Below are 16,071 nucleotides of genomic sequence, written 5' to 3'. Positions count from 1 at the left end.
TGTGAGTTTTGGCTTTTTAAATTTTTATTTTCTTTTTTTTAAAGTTTTTTTTTTAAATTCCAGTTAGTTAACATACAGTGTAGTATTAGTTTCAGGTGTACAATATCGTGATTCAACCCTTCCATACGACACCTGGTGCTCATCACAGCAAGTGCCCTCCTTAATCCCCATCACCTATTTAACCCATCCCCCCACCCACCTCTGATAACCATCAGTTTGTTGTCTATACATAGTTTGCTTCTCTCTCTTTTTTCCCCCCTTTGCTCTTTGTTTTAGTTCTTAAATTCCATATATGAGTGAAATCACATGGTATTTGTCTTTCTCCGATTGACTTATTTCACTTAGCATAATACTTTCTAGCTCCATCCATGTCTTTGCAAATGGTAAGATTTCATTCTTTTTATGGCTGAGTAAGATTCCTTTGTGTATATATGCTACATCTTCTTTATCCATTCATCAGTTGATAGACACTTGGGTTGTTTCCCTAATTTGTCTGTTGCAGATAATGTAAAGCTGAACATTTAGCTAACTCTTACAAATGCAAAGATTTATCATCTCTTCACTGGCTACAAGCATTATACACATGAGGTCCTGATTTCAGTCCTTATATGACACAGTTAATTTCATTCTGTTTCATAACCAGACTACCCTATCCCCCTCTGAACTGGTGTATGTAAGGAGAGCGGGAGTGAGAGGTATAAGGAGACCTTGGAAAGGAGGAAGCATGGAGGTAGAAGCTTCTATTATCAGGCCACTAGTACGTGCCATTCATTTTACAAGCAGGACCAGACAAAAGAGTAATGGTAGATCACTCACTACAAGTTCATCACCAGCATGGGAGGAAAGAACCGCCTTAATAGTGGAGCAGTGATATTCATGCGTATGAAGGACAGTTCATTGAAAATTATATTATATAAAAGTACTATCTACAAATAAAGACATGATCATTAACCATTTTCAGTCTACATCCCTTATTTCTTATCTAGCTCTTTCACTTGTCCAATAAATATTTATGAAAGGCCCATTGTGTGCCAAAGTTCATACATGAAAGATTAATTCCTCTTATCTAAGAGAGGGCTATATTTTATGATAGGGCTTTAGCAAATCATAAAACTGACCTAAACCCTGGTAGATCATCTGATCTAGGAGGGACTTGGGAAAGTCAATATATGGGTCTCTTGTTCTGGAGAGCAGCTGCATTGGTATACCAGCAATCTATAAGGTAATTGTTTTCCTGGGAATAGATAAGGCCAACTAAAATGAGAAAGAGTGAAAAGAAAAGAGGGCTGGATATAAGAACTAAGGGAACCTAACATTAAAGGGATATTGGAGGAGAAACCATTGAAGATGGTTTCGGAAGGAATGATGGAGACATAACCACTTTTTCTCTTAAAATTTTTTTTTTAAAGATTTAATTAATTTATTTATTTGAGAGAGAAAGTGAGCAAGAAAGAGAGAGTGCGTGCACAAGCTGGGGGAGGAGCAGAGGGTGAGGGGCAAGCAGACTCCCCACTGAGCAAGGAGCCAGACGTGGGGCTCGATCCTGGGACTCCAGGATCATGGTCTGAGCCAAAGGCAGATGCTTAACCGACTGAGCCACCCAGATGCCCCACACTTTTTCTCTTAGTCAAGATTTTGCCACATTAGAAATGTGAAAGGGCACCTTGAGCAAAGCAGAGATTCACCTTTCTCTGTCTCCAGAAATCGGTGCAGTGCTTCTACCGTCTGAGGGAAACTCTTCTCCTCCTGTAGAACTTTGGTTCGAATGGGGATATCTGACACATTAGTTCCCATAGCATGACTGAGGCAAGGCTACTCTATTTGCATATGACATAATCTCAAAAGCAGCTTCTCTCATCCTCTCCCTCCATCTATAGCAATAGACATGGTGGGTGATGTTCACTAGGGCCATGTGGATAAAATGCAATCACAAGTACACAGAATGAAAGAAATGGTAAAACCTGCATAACATGTTAAACTCTATCATATACATAAAGAAAAAAATTTCTTTTTAAAATAAATTAAGTTTATCTTTTCTGTTATGAGAGCAAAACATGCTCATAACAAAGTTTAGGCAAATTTCAGGATTTCAGAGACAAAGATGGCATTCCAAATACACACTTGGCTCTTTCTCTCTCCCAAGTTCTTAGTGAAATGATGAAACAATGTAATTATAAACACTCTCTAGGTTACTGAAAACTAGAGAAGGGACCCACCCTGTTAGGAGACAATTCTCCATGAGATTCTTGCATTTTTGTACAGTTTTTGAGCAGAGGCACTGGCTGCATTTGTCCTGGAATATCTTTTCCAGACTGTATAGCAAACAGTTTTGAAAGATAGAGATAATGTCTTCCTACAGAACAAAGGGCAGGCATGCTTAGTGCTTATTATAAAAGATTTGGATTCCCTAAATTCAGGGTTCCTCTCTCGTAAGTCAATCCACTGCATTTGAGACTTGGAGAATCAGAGCAAGAAAATCAGAGCAAGAAATTGCTAATGCTCTAGCTATTGCTATTGCTGTAATAAAGTTCTTGGTCTCTGACCCACGAGTCTCCTGTCTTCTGCCAACATCCATGAAACTGTGATGGGTTAATTTGTTAGCTTCCAAGGAGAGCAAAATTTCAGACCCTCTACAGTTGTTGACATGGATGAGATGCCAACAGAGACATGACTTTCTAGAAGAGGAAGGATGAGGGCCTCCAGGGTTACTGAGTGGGATTTGAGGGAAGTCCATGAGAATCAATAGTGAACATATTGGCTACTTTTTTTTGTTTTTTTGTTTTTAACCAATGCCTATTTCCAGTCTGCTTTGAGTTTATTTTGTGGTCTCTGCTGTAGATTCTTGAGTGGAATTCACAGTTAGTTCTTTTCAATATTTTTAAATAATAAAAGCATTAAGAGTATATCTTCCCCCAAATCCAAAGAGCAGCATCTGCTCCACTGGGAATGGCGACGAAAGTTCCCACAGCTGGCCCAACAGGGAGGATGAAAGGGAAATGGTTGGAGGTTGCCTGAGAAGTGGTAGCCCTACCTTCTGCTGGCTGATCGGGGGGGGTACCCCAGAAAAATTTAAGGGATTCCAGACAGGAGGGACCAGTGCTTAGTGTACTGGGAATTAGCTGGGGACTCTAGAACACTCATAGAGAAGTTCCACGTGTATATGTGTGCATTGGCTCGACAGTGGCTGGAGGCGTGGTGAGGAGGTGGGCCAGAGAGCAGCCCGTCAGCATGATATGTGGCAGATAAGCGCCCCCTGTCTGCAAGGATGTGGTTGAGCACGGACATCCCAGTGAGATCCTGTTGAGGAGAATGCAGAGAAGATGGAAGGTGACAGCAGAAACTGTGGGAATATGGGAGAATGGACGTGAGCAGCATGTGTCAGGTCATGGTGATGCCCACGACCAGGTGCATCCCCCTACACTGCAGCGGAAGCCAAAGTGCCAGGATGTGGAAAGTCAGATCCCTCCTGGGGAAGAGAGAAGAAGGGGGAGGACAATCTTTAATATCCAATTACCTGAGTTTAAACCTTGAATTGACCCTACTTTAAACCCAAAGTGACAGAGATTCTGAGTTGAAATGGCTAATAAGCTAAATTACGTTCTATGACAGACAAGGAGATAAAGTCGCACATGTAAACACCTGAAGGATAAGTTTTAAACCTGTTCTATCTTAAACACAGCCTGAATCCTCTCTCTCTTGCCTATTTTGGGACAGTATTTTTGCCCCCTTTCTCTCTGGTGCAGCTAATCTCTGTCTGCTAGCAGCTCTGGGTTAGTCACGCTTCTGCAATTCATTACCCTGCTCACCAAAAACAATCCTTTCCTTGACCTCTCCTGCCCCTTAAGCTAAATCTGCATTTCTTATCTCTCCTACCTCAACTTCCTATAAACACACCCACTATCTTTACTCAATTCCTGCTCATTCCTAACGCAACTCTCATTTGGCTTCCATCACCATATTGAGCTTACCAAGTTCACAAAAAATCATTGCTTCTTTTGAGTTTCCCTGATCTCCCATGTCCCCGAGATATTTGTCAATGTTGACCAAGCTCTCATCTCCTTTTTCAAATTCTTTCTTATTCTACTTTATCTTAAGTTAAAATGTTCTAAATTTCTGCAGGCCTGCTGAATTCCAGACACTGAAGTCCCCTTTGTGGATTTACTTATTCAAGTTGTATGTTAGACTGAATTGTGCCTGTTTATTCTTTGAAAGTAAAGAAACAAATTACTGTGGCAAAACCTAGTTGGTGACCCAGGTACACTGCCACCAAACTAAAGAACGGGTGTCTGGAACTCTCTGCGCAGAGTGGGAAAGTCTGCAATTTGTGCTATCTGGCAGACATAGTCTGATTTATGTGGCATACATTTGCATAAATTAGTCTCATTTTCCTTCTTCCTGCTTCGCTTTCAAAAGAAAGACCTCCCAGCCTTTGGGAAGATGGGAGCCAGAAGGCTGAGCTGCAGTGACCATCTGACATGGGGAGGGTTGGCCTGAAATTAACCATGGAAATGACTGCAGGACGACTCCTGACACAGAAAGGCTGGCCCCTTGTTTGCTTACAGAGAGGACATATTTCAGGATTCACACTCCCTTTTGCATTTGGGACTCAACTGTGGCCCTCTGCTCTCTGACCTGGAAAGGGCATTAGATACAATGTCATTTCTGCTTGCTTTTTGGTTTTGTTTTTAACATTTTATAGTCAAATAGAAACAAATGCATCTTGTTTCTGCAATGACCTCAGATGATGTTGGTGAAGCTTGAGGATATCATATACAAATGTGGCTTATCAAGTGCAAGCACATGGCGGTAGGGGACCAAACCCCTTCAAGGGATGCTTCCTTGGTGGACCCAACTACTTGTTTCTATCCATCTCTGAGAGTTTTGAAATGAGACATTTTTTCCAGGCCCTTTTGTGGTTTGTGCAAATCCCCTCGAACTCAATTTGTAGTGTTTTCTTTCTGATGGTGAAAGGCAAAGTACCCACTGAAGAATAAGATACTAAGAGAGGAGTGCCTGGGTGGCTCAGATGGTTAAGCATCTGCCTTCGGCTCAGGTCATGGTCCCAGGGTCCTGGGATCGAGCCCTGCATCGGGCTCCCTGCTCCGTGGGAAGCCTGCTTCTCCCTCTCCCACTCCCCCTGCTTGCGTTCCCTCTCTTGCTGTGTATCTCTCTGTCAAATAAATAAATAAAATCTAAAAAAAAAAAAAAAAAGAAGATACTAAGAGAAAGATTTAAGTTGTAGAGGATCCAAAAGGATCTCAGAACTGCTACCTCTTTTGTACCACCTTCTCTGTCACTTTGGGTTTTATTATAAGAAGTAGTTGTGATAACATCAGTTGGGTATCACCATGTAATAAACGACTCAACATCTCAGTAACCCAGAAAAAGAAGCATTCATCTTTAGTCATGGGGCTACAGGCCAATTGGGCAATTCTATTGATCTGTATTGGGCTCCCTCAATATCTGGGGTCGGTGGGTAGGGTGGTTGGGGCTGGATTGGTTAGGATGGCTTTAGTGACATGTGTAGCTATTGGCTGGCTGTGAACGGGGGCAACAAAGTGATAGAACCACTTGTTTGTCATTATCAGACAGGCTAGGCCAGGCTTGTTTTCACTGTTTCTGGACAGGATTCTAAGAATGAGTAGAAATGAGGCTCAGAACTGGCCCAACACAGTCTCCACCTCTTTTTTGTTTGATCTATTGATCAAAACAAATGACAAGGCCTGCCCAGACAAAGGGAATGGAAAAACAGACTCTACTTCTTAATGGAGGGAGCCGCAAAGTCACATTGCAAGTGGGAGAAGGGTGGATATAGGGAAGGGAGAAAAAAAATTAAGGAAAATTTGCCATCCATGTACTATAGGGATATTTCTAGTAGCATATTATTTTTTAAGAACTTTGCAAACAGACTTACCAAGCAGTGTGCTCCAAAAGACATGGTGAGCATTCAGATTCACTACAATAATGGTAACACATGAATAAAACCTTCATAGAGTTTCATAAAAATATTGCATAAATCTGACCTACATGTTAAACTAAAGGGTCTTCCTGGAAGGAAGTGAACATCACAGCAAACCCTCTGACAGTAAGTATTGGTGAAGGTTCCCTTACTTTAAACAGCTTCTCCTTTTATGCAAATTAGGCTTTGGCAGTTTTTCACATAAACACAGCCTGTTACCTGAGAGATAACCTAGAGGTTACCTAGTCTAGTGGTTTTCTTTTTTTTTTTAAGACAAATTTTTTTTTAAATTTTTTATTTATTTATTTGACAGAGAGAGAGATAGCGAGAGCAGGAACACAAGCAGGGGGAGTGGGAGAGGGAGAAGCAGGCTTCCCGCAGAGCAGGGAGCCCGACGCGGGGCTCGATCCCAGGAGCCTGGGATCACGACCTGCGCCGAAGGCAGACACTTAACGACTGAGCCACCCAGGCGCCCAGTCTAGTGGTTTTCAAACCTTCTCAGTTCTGCCAGCACTGAGGTTTGCATGGAGATGTCCCAGAGGCCACCTCCTGCTGGAGGGAGGCACAAGGGGGATAGAGGGGACAGAGTTGGGATGAGAATCCCTTGGGAAGGTCTGGGCCAGAGCTCTAGGCACTCCACATTAATACAAATCAACCAGAGTCGCACTGCCTTTTCCTGCTTTGTATATTGGGCTTAGACAAACAATTTCATTAAAGATAGTAGTTTCCACAGATTTTTAAAAGGTTGGAATTCAACAACAAAATAATCAATAACCCAATTAAAATATAGACAAAAGACCTGAACAGACATTTCACCAAAGAAGATCTACAAACTGCTAATTAGCATATGAGAAAATGTTGAACATCACTAATCACTAGGGAAATGCAAATCAAAACCACAATAAAATATCCCTCACATCCATTAGAATGGCTGTGACAAAACAAAAAACAGAAAATAACAAGTGTTGGCAAGGACATGGAGAAATTGGAAGCCCCATGCACTGCTGGTGGGAATGTAATTGGTGCAGCCACTCTGGAAAACAGTATAATGGTTCCTCAAAAAGTTAAAAATAGAACTACTAAATGATCCAGCAATTCCACTTCTGGGTGTATAACCAAAATAACTGGAGTAGGGACTTGGAGAGATATTTGTGTATCTGTGTTCACAGCAGCTTTATTCACAATGGCCAAGAGGAAGAAGCAACCCAGATGACTAGATTACATGCGGTATGTGTGTACAATGGAATAGTATTCAGCCTTAAAAAGGAGTGAAATTCTGACACATGCTACAACCAACCTTGGATGAACTTTGAAGACATTATGTCGAATGAAATAAGCCAGTCACAAGGGACACACACCGTATGGTACCTAAAGTAGTTACATTCAGAAAGACAGGGGATGCCTGGGTGGCTCAGTTGGTTGGGTATCGGACTCTAGGTTTCAGCTCAGGTCATGATCTCAGAGTCATGGGATCGAGCCCCAAGTTGGGCTCCGACTCAGCGGGGAGTCTGTTTGAGATTCTCCCCCTCTGCCTCTCCTCCTAGAATCTCTCTCTCTCAAATAAATAAATAAATAAAATCTTAAAAAAAAATTCACAGAGGCAGAAACTAGAAGGGTGGTTGCCAGGGGCTGCAATGAGGGGACGTGGGGTGTTAAAGTTTAATGGGTACAGAGTTTTGGTTTGGCGCTGAAAAAAGTTCTGGAGATGGAGAATGGTGATGGTTGCCCAATAATGTGAATATACTTAATACCACTGAATTGTACACTTAGAAATGGATCAAATAGTAAATTTTCTGTTATGTATATTTTACCATAATTTTTAAAAAGGTTCAGAAAACCACTGATAAAAATCCAAACCCATCCAGGCAGCTGGGTGGCTCAGCTGGTCAAGCGTCTGCCTTCGGCTCGGGTCATGATCTCAGGGTCGTGGGCTCGAGCCCCGTGTCAGGCTTTCTGCTCAGGGGGGAGTCAGCTTCTTTTTCTGCCTTTCCCTCCGTGATCTCTCTCACTCTCGTTCTCTCTCAAATAAGTAAATAAAACTTCTAAAAAAAAATCCAAACCTATCATTTTACATTTGAAAAACACAGACCGCTTTTTTCACGCAGCCATACAACTTGGAGATCTTTCCACATCGGTACTAAAGATCTGCTGAGGACTGTTTTCCCAACAGCCTATTATTCCATGGTATGGATGTACTGCAATTGACTGAACCAGTTCCCTGATAAGAGGCACTGAGGTTGTTCAATCTTTTGCCATCATGTCTATCTCTTTATTTCTGCCTCCTCTTCTGGACTGTGTCTTTTGCAGACATAGGTTGTGTCTTATTCATTATTAGCTCTTCAGAACTCTGCACAGTGATCCAGCCTTAGTATTTTTACTTATTAAGGAAATGAATGCATATAGACAGTATGTGGCTCAGTAAATATAGATTCTGATTCACTATGAATGGGCTCCCTGGCCTTGGGCAAACCCCATCCCTTTTTCCAAGCTTCAGTTTTTCTGTGGCTGTAAGTAGATAAAATGAGATCTTGCTCCCAGCTCAGAAATCCCATGATTCCTAGTGTTAGACTGACCCAGGGTCTGACCCGCTTTTCAGCCTCAGGAATGGAGAGGGGGAATATTCCCTTTCCTGCTGTGGGATAGAGCCTCCCCTTGGCTGGGCCACCATTGAGAGCTCAGTCAGCTCAAAGCCTGATCCTTTCACCTGGGAGTGGAGACAAGCCGTGTCAACCCTTTCATGTGAGGGCTATGTGAGGTGACTTTGCACTGGGATGAAAATCCCTCCATAATGGGCATTTGCTTGGGGGACAGTGACTGACACAGAGCCGCTTCACAGAGTCTAACTGCTTTGCATAAAATGTTCCCATAATGCAGGGCATTGTGCCTTTTCTGCAAAGAAAAAAAAACCCCGCATCAACAAAAGCCTTCACAGCGATGGGAAAATGGATGTTAACATTTCTGCCTGACTGATAATCTCGGATGTTACCCTTGGGAAGCCCCAGCTTTCAGAATGATGTATTTGCCGGGGTTTGGAGGTTTTTACGCCTGTAATGGGTTATCTGGCAAACACAGCAATGGGCAGAGCAGGGAGCCCCCGTGCCGGAAGCAAACAGGGGAGAATTTTATGTTTTCTGGCCATTTTCTTTGTTCCTGATTTCCAAGGTGAAATTTTCATTTCAAACAAAGAGAGAACAAACAGGACCAAAGAATCAAGGGACTGTTTTTGTTTGTTTTGTTTTTCTTACATGTTCTCTCTCTTTTTTTTTTTTTAGTGTCAAACTCTCACATTGAATGTCTGGCCCCCAGGGGTGAAGCTGAGGGTGAGGTTTTTCTGACTTTTCCTGTGATATCTTTGGTTTTGTATTTCTTTGGTGTACAGAAACCTTGTAGAGACATTATTAGAGAACTCAGAGAGAAGAGATCTTGCCAAGGGGCCAGAGCAAAATCCGTTTTGTAGCACACAGCAGGCATTGTGAGTGGGAGAGATGTGGAAAGGCCAGAACCCCAGGGCTCCTTTCTGAGGGAGGACACAGGAGACTGTGCTAGTTATCTGCTTTCCTTTGGCTCTTGCATTTGAAAATCATCTAACCTTGGCTAAGGCTCCCATGTGCTTCTCTTTAATGTCCACGCATAGAACAGCTTTCCTTCCACTTGCTTCTCAAAATCCTCCATTGTCGTGAGAAAACTATCAAACTTTAATGCCTAGAATTTGAATCCAGGCTTCAAATCAATACCTTTTAGCAATAGTGCTAGCCTGAGGTCTATTCTGGGTTCCAGACTTGCACGGTGTCCTGCTTGTGTAGACGAAGGCCCCCTTACTACTCAGCAGATACGTATTTATGGTCAGCACTGAAATGGGCGCGCTGGGGTAGAGCACGTGGCTTCTTCTCTCACTGGACTCACAACATAAGAGACATAAGAACAACTAACAACATAAGATACATCAAAAGGCTGCTTTTAAGTATCAAGGGAGTGGAAGAAATAGTCATATGTGCTAGGTGTGATCTTCGAAAGAATCAGAGTCAAGAGGAATCGAAACTTTATCGTTATGTCAATGGAGTATCCTTCTATCTATAAACAAAAATGTGAAATAACCTGGTAGACAGCTCTTTTGCTTCAGGAATTCCACTGGCAGTACTCCCCGACCTTGAATTTGTCCCACATGTGAAAGGTTTTCACTCTAGTAGGAAAGAGAAATGACTCAGATGGCCTCCATCGGAGGGATATAGTGTCTAATTCATTAATTAAAGGAAAATTCTTCAGGGAGCTTTATGTGGTCCTTGTGATACCAATTGTTGCAGCCGCCCTTTTGATTTACCATGAAACAGCATTTGGGGACAAGGTTTTGGCACAGAAAATACAATCAGAATCTCTCTTGCAAGAAGTGTAATTACATGGGGCTTTAAATTGACAGTGGCTGACAAAATTTCCATCAGCACATTAGAAAATCAATGACAAGCCCACTTTTCAACATCAGGGCGTTGCGATGGCTTCCCCTTAATTGATAGCCAATTGATAAAATATAAACACATTTTTGTTTATAGATAGAAGGATACTCCATTGACATAACGATAAAGTTTCGATTCCTCTTGACTCTGATTCTTTCGAAGATCACACCTAGCACATATGACTATTTCTTCCACTCCCTTGGTACTTAAAAGCAGCCTTTTGATGTATCTTATGTTGTTAGGAGGAACGTGTAACTGCTCGTGGTTTACCTAATATTGGCATCTATATTTCTTTACCGGCTAACAACACCGTTTCCAGCCTCCCTCTGCCTTCCCTTCACCAACTCTCTGCAGAGGAGATTACATTTAATTTTATTCATTATCACATCCTGGAGAGAAATTCAAATGTATCACTCTGAGGCCTAAAATAAGGTCTCTACTCCGGAGTAGATAAATGGAAGAAGTAAAATATGGTTCAGAAAATTGTTCCCCTGTAATGGTTAAGTCCTTCTGCTGCATGAGAGAGGGATGTGCTTTTAGTTTCTCCCTCCACACTTTAGACAAATAATAGGAGCCGTCAGTTACCGTTGTGTGTATTTTTGAAGCGGGGAGGGGCACACATCTTAGCAGTTTTCCTAAATAAAAGCGAGAATTTTAAATTGGTCTTGTAATTTTTTTTTAAGTATTTTCTAGTCACCCAGTTGGTTCCTAGGAGTAAAACTCATGACACTAGTTTGTTTTTTGGTTGGACTCTATGAAATTGCTATTTTGTGGGATAAAAATGACTGAATATCAGTAATTTCATAAGGGTCAACCTAATACAGCTAAGAGCCTGTGTGTTGTGATTTCAGGAGCTCTGAAAAAAGACCCATAGCCTGTTTCATAACTAAATGAAATAATAATTATAAAATAATAAAGAGTAAACAGTGTATAGATTAAAAAATTAAGGAAAATGCCTACCCTGATTTGAAATAAAGTACAAATGACTAACATCATAGTCTTTCCTTTGAGCTAAAAGAGGCAGGAAAGCAGCAGGACCCCGATGGCTAAAAAGGGATGGTAGGCAGAGGTGGATGGACACAGAGAAGGGGGGAAGAGTCTCTGTAACAATTTTGCCAACCCTCTGGCGCTTACCTCTCTGAAAAGGCATCGTTCCACATTATAGTCTGTGTATTGGCTGAAGAGGGGTGTTCTCTGTTCTACCCAGGTCCACTGGATCTTCACTGATCTCTGCTGGGGAGAGGTGGATTACTCCTCATCCAAACTTGTGACCATAAGACATGACTGGTCCTATGTGGCCTTTATGTTTGAGGTTGAAAGACAGAACACACAATGGACAATGGCCAGGCCATAGAGAAAAATCGAGTTCTGACCCACCACATGCACTGAACCACCTGGGAAACCCCCAATATACAATAAGCGGCCCAGGAAGCCAGCCCACTCTAAGTCAGACTTGAAGGAGGTCAGACTGCTATCTCTAACAACAATCCAGGAAGCCAAAAAATAGCTTCCTAAAGAATCAGCCCCAAACGGCCAGGGCTTGATTAATAACTGACAGATTCTCTAATTTTTGTCTCTGCTTCCAACTCAGGACCAACCAGAGAAAGCCAATCACATATGATGCCTACCTTCTAATTAGTCTGTTTACAGCTTCCCCATGCTCACAGCTTCCAATCACGGCATACCTGAAGCCTTCCCTTTTTTTTTTTTAATTTTTATTGTTATGTTAATCACCATACATTACATCATTAGTTTTTGAGGTAGTGTTCCATGATTCTTTGTTTGTGCATAACACCCAGTGCTCCATTCAGTACATGCCCTCTTTAATACCCATCACCAGGCTAACCCATCCTCCCACTCCCCTCCCCTCTAGAACCCTCAGGTTGTTTTTCAGAGTCCATCGTCTCTCATAAGCCTTCCCTTTTTTCTCACTATAAAACGGCCCCATTCCTCTGTCTGTCTTCCAGACTCTGCAAAAATGCAAGTGATGGTGGCTGACTTCTTGCAACAGCAAGCTCTGATAAATAGCCTCTGCTTGTTCTCTTTTGGGTGGTCTTCATCCATTTCGACAGGGAACTGCACCCACCACCCATGGTTCTGAATATTTGCTCCACATCTTAAAAGTTTCTCTGTCTTCATGCCAGGCCTCTGTCAAGCCTCTAGCCCTGGAGTTTCTGGATCCCCTCTGGGCAACTTTATACCATGGGAAAAGGCAGGATCAACCATCAGAACTATTTATCTACCTTTCTTCCCCACTGCCACCTTCTGAGCATCACTCCTGTACTGTTTTGGGGGTGCCAAAGCTAAGGCAGGGGAAGCAGAGAAAACCCCCTTTACTTTTGGGAGTCACTTTACTCAGACTGATGTTTTTAAATCTGCCCCCTCTCCCCCCAAGGTTAGGTGAAAAGAGTAAAGTGTGGATGAATATTCTGGCTCCTGCCTTCTTTGCTTTCTCGTTGTCTCCTGTTCCCCCTCAAACCCTTCTGGACTAGAGGGGTTGGGCTTCAGGCTCCTTTCCTCTCAACAGGTTTTATTGTCCTCCTACCCTAGGGGGACATCCTTCATAACCCAGATATTCTCTGCACTAGGAAACAAAGTCCCGCTGAGTCCTGTAGACTTGGTTCTCCATATTTTTGAGGAAGACATTTAGAAAATCTTATCTCCCTCAACAGATTTTGGTTTTCAAGTCTATCTTCTTACTTCAAAATGCCATTTTGAATGTTAGAGGCTGAATATTTACTTTCTTTCTCTTAATTTTCTTTGCATTCTTCTCTAACTTTCCTAGTGCCCTCATATAAATGCCACATCCACATATAACCACATACGCCGGGTATGACTCTATCAGCTGGTAAATATTAAAATGCTTCCATAATGGTAGCCGACTAGCTGCTGCCCTAACTCCCTTCCTGGTACATGCACTACTACTTAGTGAATGAAATTTCATCCCCACCCCATTTCCCTATCTCACGCTGACTAGAGGGGAAGGTAAGACATACAGGACTGTAAATGGGAAGGCAATTGAGTATTTTTTTTAAAGATTTATTTATTTATTAGAGAGGGAAAGGGAGAGAGAGAGGAAGGAGGGGCAGAGGGAGAAGGAGAAAAGCAGACTCCCCATTGAGCGAGGAACCGACAAAGGTTAGATCCCATGACCTTGAGATCATGACCTGAGCCAAAATCAAGAGTCGGAGGCTCAACCCACCAAGCCACCCAGGCGCCCCACAAGTGAATATTTTTAAAACAACTAACTGCTCTGCAAACAGAGCTCCATTTCAAGCTCCAAAGCAAACTTCCCGTGAGGCGATGTGAGCAGGGAGGGTGTCTTACGCTGCACCGCAGTTTAAGGCCCACCTTCTCCCTCCGCCACTGACCAGCAGGGTAACCTTGTCCAAGTTATTGACCTGCCTAAACTCGAGGGTTCTGATCTGTAAAGCAGAGCTAATGACACGTACTTAGAGTAGTGTGGGGAGTGAACTAGCTAATGTATAAAATACTTGGCGCAGATACAGAGAGGGTATGTATTATTGGTATTTTTTTAAATACTAATTTCTTTCAAATTTTCAAATTTTAACAGAATCCTATAAAGCTCTAATGTAGGTTACACGGGAATAACATCAACTTTATGGATTTGGGTTTACCAGCAAGAGATGGGGCTCATGACTCTGGTCCACATAAGAAGGAGAAAGGACTCCATGCCTTCTCAGTGGGGGCAATCTCGAAAACAGGTGGCCACCAGAAAACAGGTGAACATTATTTTTGGCCAAGCAAACAAAAGCCTAGATATTACAATGGTCTTTAGACACTCTACAAAGGGCCATAGAATGTAAACAGATATACTGAGTATCTGTGGTATTAAAATTTCATGGGGTCAGGGCAATGATCAGGACAAAAAAAGTCTAAAAATGCGCCTTAGAGGTGAAGGGGTGCTGCGAAAGGTTGAGGAAGCAGCCAGCTCCTAGAATCTGAGTCCATGAGCAGGCTGGATCCCCAGGTCAGATAAGATGACAGCTGGCTTCCAGAAGCTCCATTCAGGCCAAGCCAAAGAAGTAGGCTTGTTAGGACATGTTGTTATTGCTACCGGCCTCTGGATGTCCCTGCACTGGGGCAGGGAACAGATTCCTATTGCTTTGTTTCCCTTGTTCCAAACTCCAAATCCCAGGATCTCCCTTCCTACCAAGACTCACTGAATGGTGGATTCCTCAGAGGTATTCGGATGGCAGGCAGGAAAACATGACAGTGCCCATGCATGGGGGGCTGTCAACACTCTGATTTCCATCCGTGTTTGAGTCCCGGCATGGTACAAGCTTTTTAACATATGCCCTTTCGTTTGGGTTCCCATCTGCCCTAGTTCAATGTTACTCTGGCTACTATTTATCCATCTTATAGTTTCAGGCAAGCATATTTTTATTTTTATTAATTAATTAATTTTTTTGAGAGAGTGTGCACTGGGAGGGGGAGGGGCAGAAGGAGAAGGAGAGAGAGAATCTTAAGCAGGTTCCACGCCCAGGGCGAAGCCCGATGTGGGGCTCCATCTCAAGACCCTGAGATCATGACCTGAGCCAAAATCAAGAGTCAGTTGCTTAACCAACTGAGCCACCCAGGCGCCCCTGGTCAAGTGTATTTTTAATCTTCTAATCTTTGACTCATCCTCCTTAGGCAAATGGAGGTGTCATCTGCCTTGCATGTTTTCCCTTGCTCTCCAGGGGGATGGGTCCTTGCATACTAAGACCTTTCTAACTTCTGACCAGTCTGTGGAGTTTGCTTGACTCATTCTTTCTTACTCAATTTTCTCATTATTCTCAGGGCCTCTCTTCATCAGCTGTGCCCAGTTCCCCTAGGTGGGAAGACTGATTTTTTTAGACTCAGATTTGGTTGGGGTGGGGAACTGGGGGCAGGGAAGAGCAGAGGTCAGCTGGAAGGCTCTGGAAAAGCTATCATGGTCACCACGATCAGGACTGCCTGGCATGCTTCTTGGAGAGAGTACTCTGTCTTGTCTTGCATAATTAGTGCAGGCATGAATTTTGTACAATGCTTTACTGTTTAGAATTTCACATGCATTTTCTGATTTGACAGTAATGACACACTGATGAGACCCTTATTATGATATCTATTTTCTTACAGGATATGCATGTACAGGAAATATATACTATGAGGATATTCACAAGGAGACAGGAAGAATCAAATCTTATTGTACATTCTAAGGCGAATCAAGAGCCTCTCTGATTTCAGCCCCTCAGATAATTGGGTATCTCTGTCCTTCGTAAGTTGAATGTTCGACGGCCACAGAGCTATGCTAGATATATCCCCCCTTCTGTTCTTGGCTAACTGACTTTAACACAGTATTACTTATATTCATAAGGTCTTGAAACAGAAGTGCCTCTGTCCACCCAGTCAGACCAATCTGTCCTCTTTGAGCTACCAATGAGCTGTACGTGGCCTCACATTCCTGGCTTGCTTAATCTATGTCTGGCGCCGGGCTAAGTGGCTTTACGTGGAAGATATCATTTACCCTTCACAACAACCCTCTGACATAGGTGCTATTATCCCGATTTTACAGATATGGAAACTGAGGCTGTACATAACTTAAGAGCATACAGCTAAGAAAGAAAGCGGCAGAGCTGGGATTCAAATCTCCATCTGTCTGACTCCTGCATCTGAGTTCAT

Source organism: Neomonachus schauinslandi, chromosome 2, assembly GCF_002201575.2.
Source record: "Neomonachus schauinslandi chromosome 2, ASM220157v2, whole genome shotgun sequence".
Classification (NCBI taxonomy): Eukaryota; Metazoa; Chordata; class Mammalia; order Carnivora; family Phocidae; genus Neomonachus; species Neomonachus schauinslandi.
Note: the sequence above shows the minus strand (reverse complement) of the source record.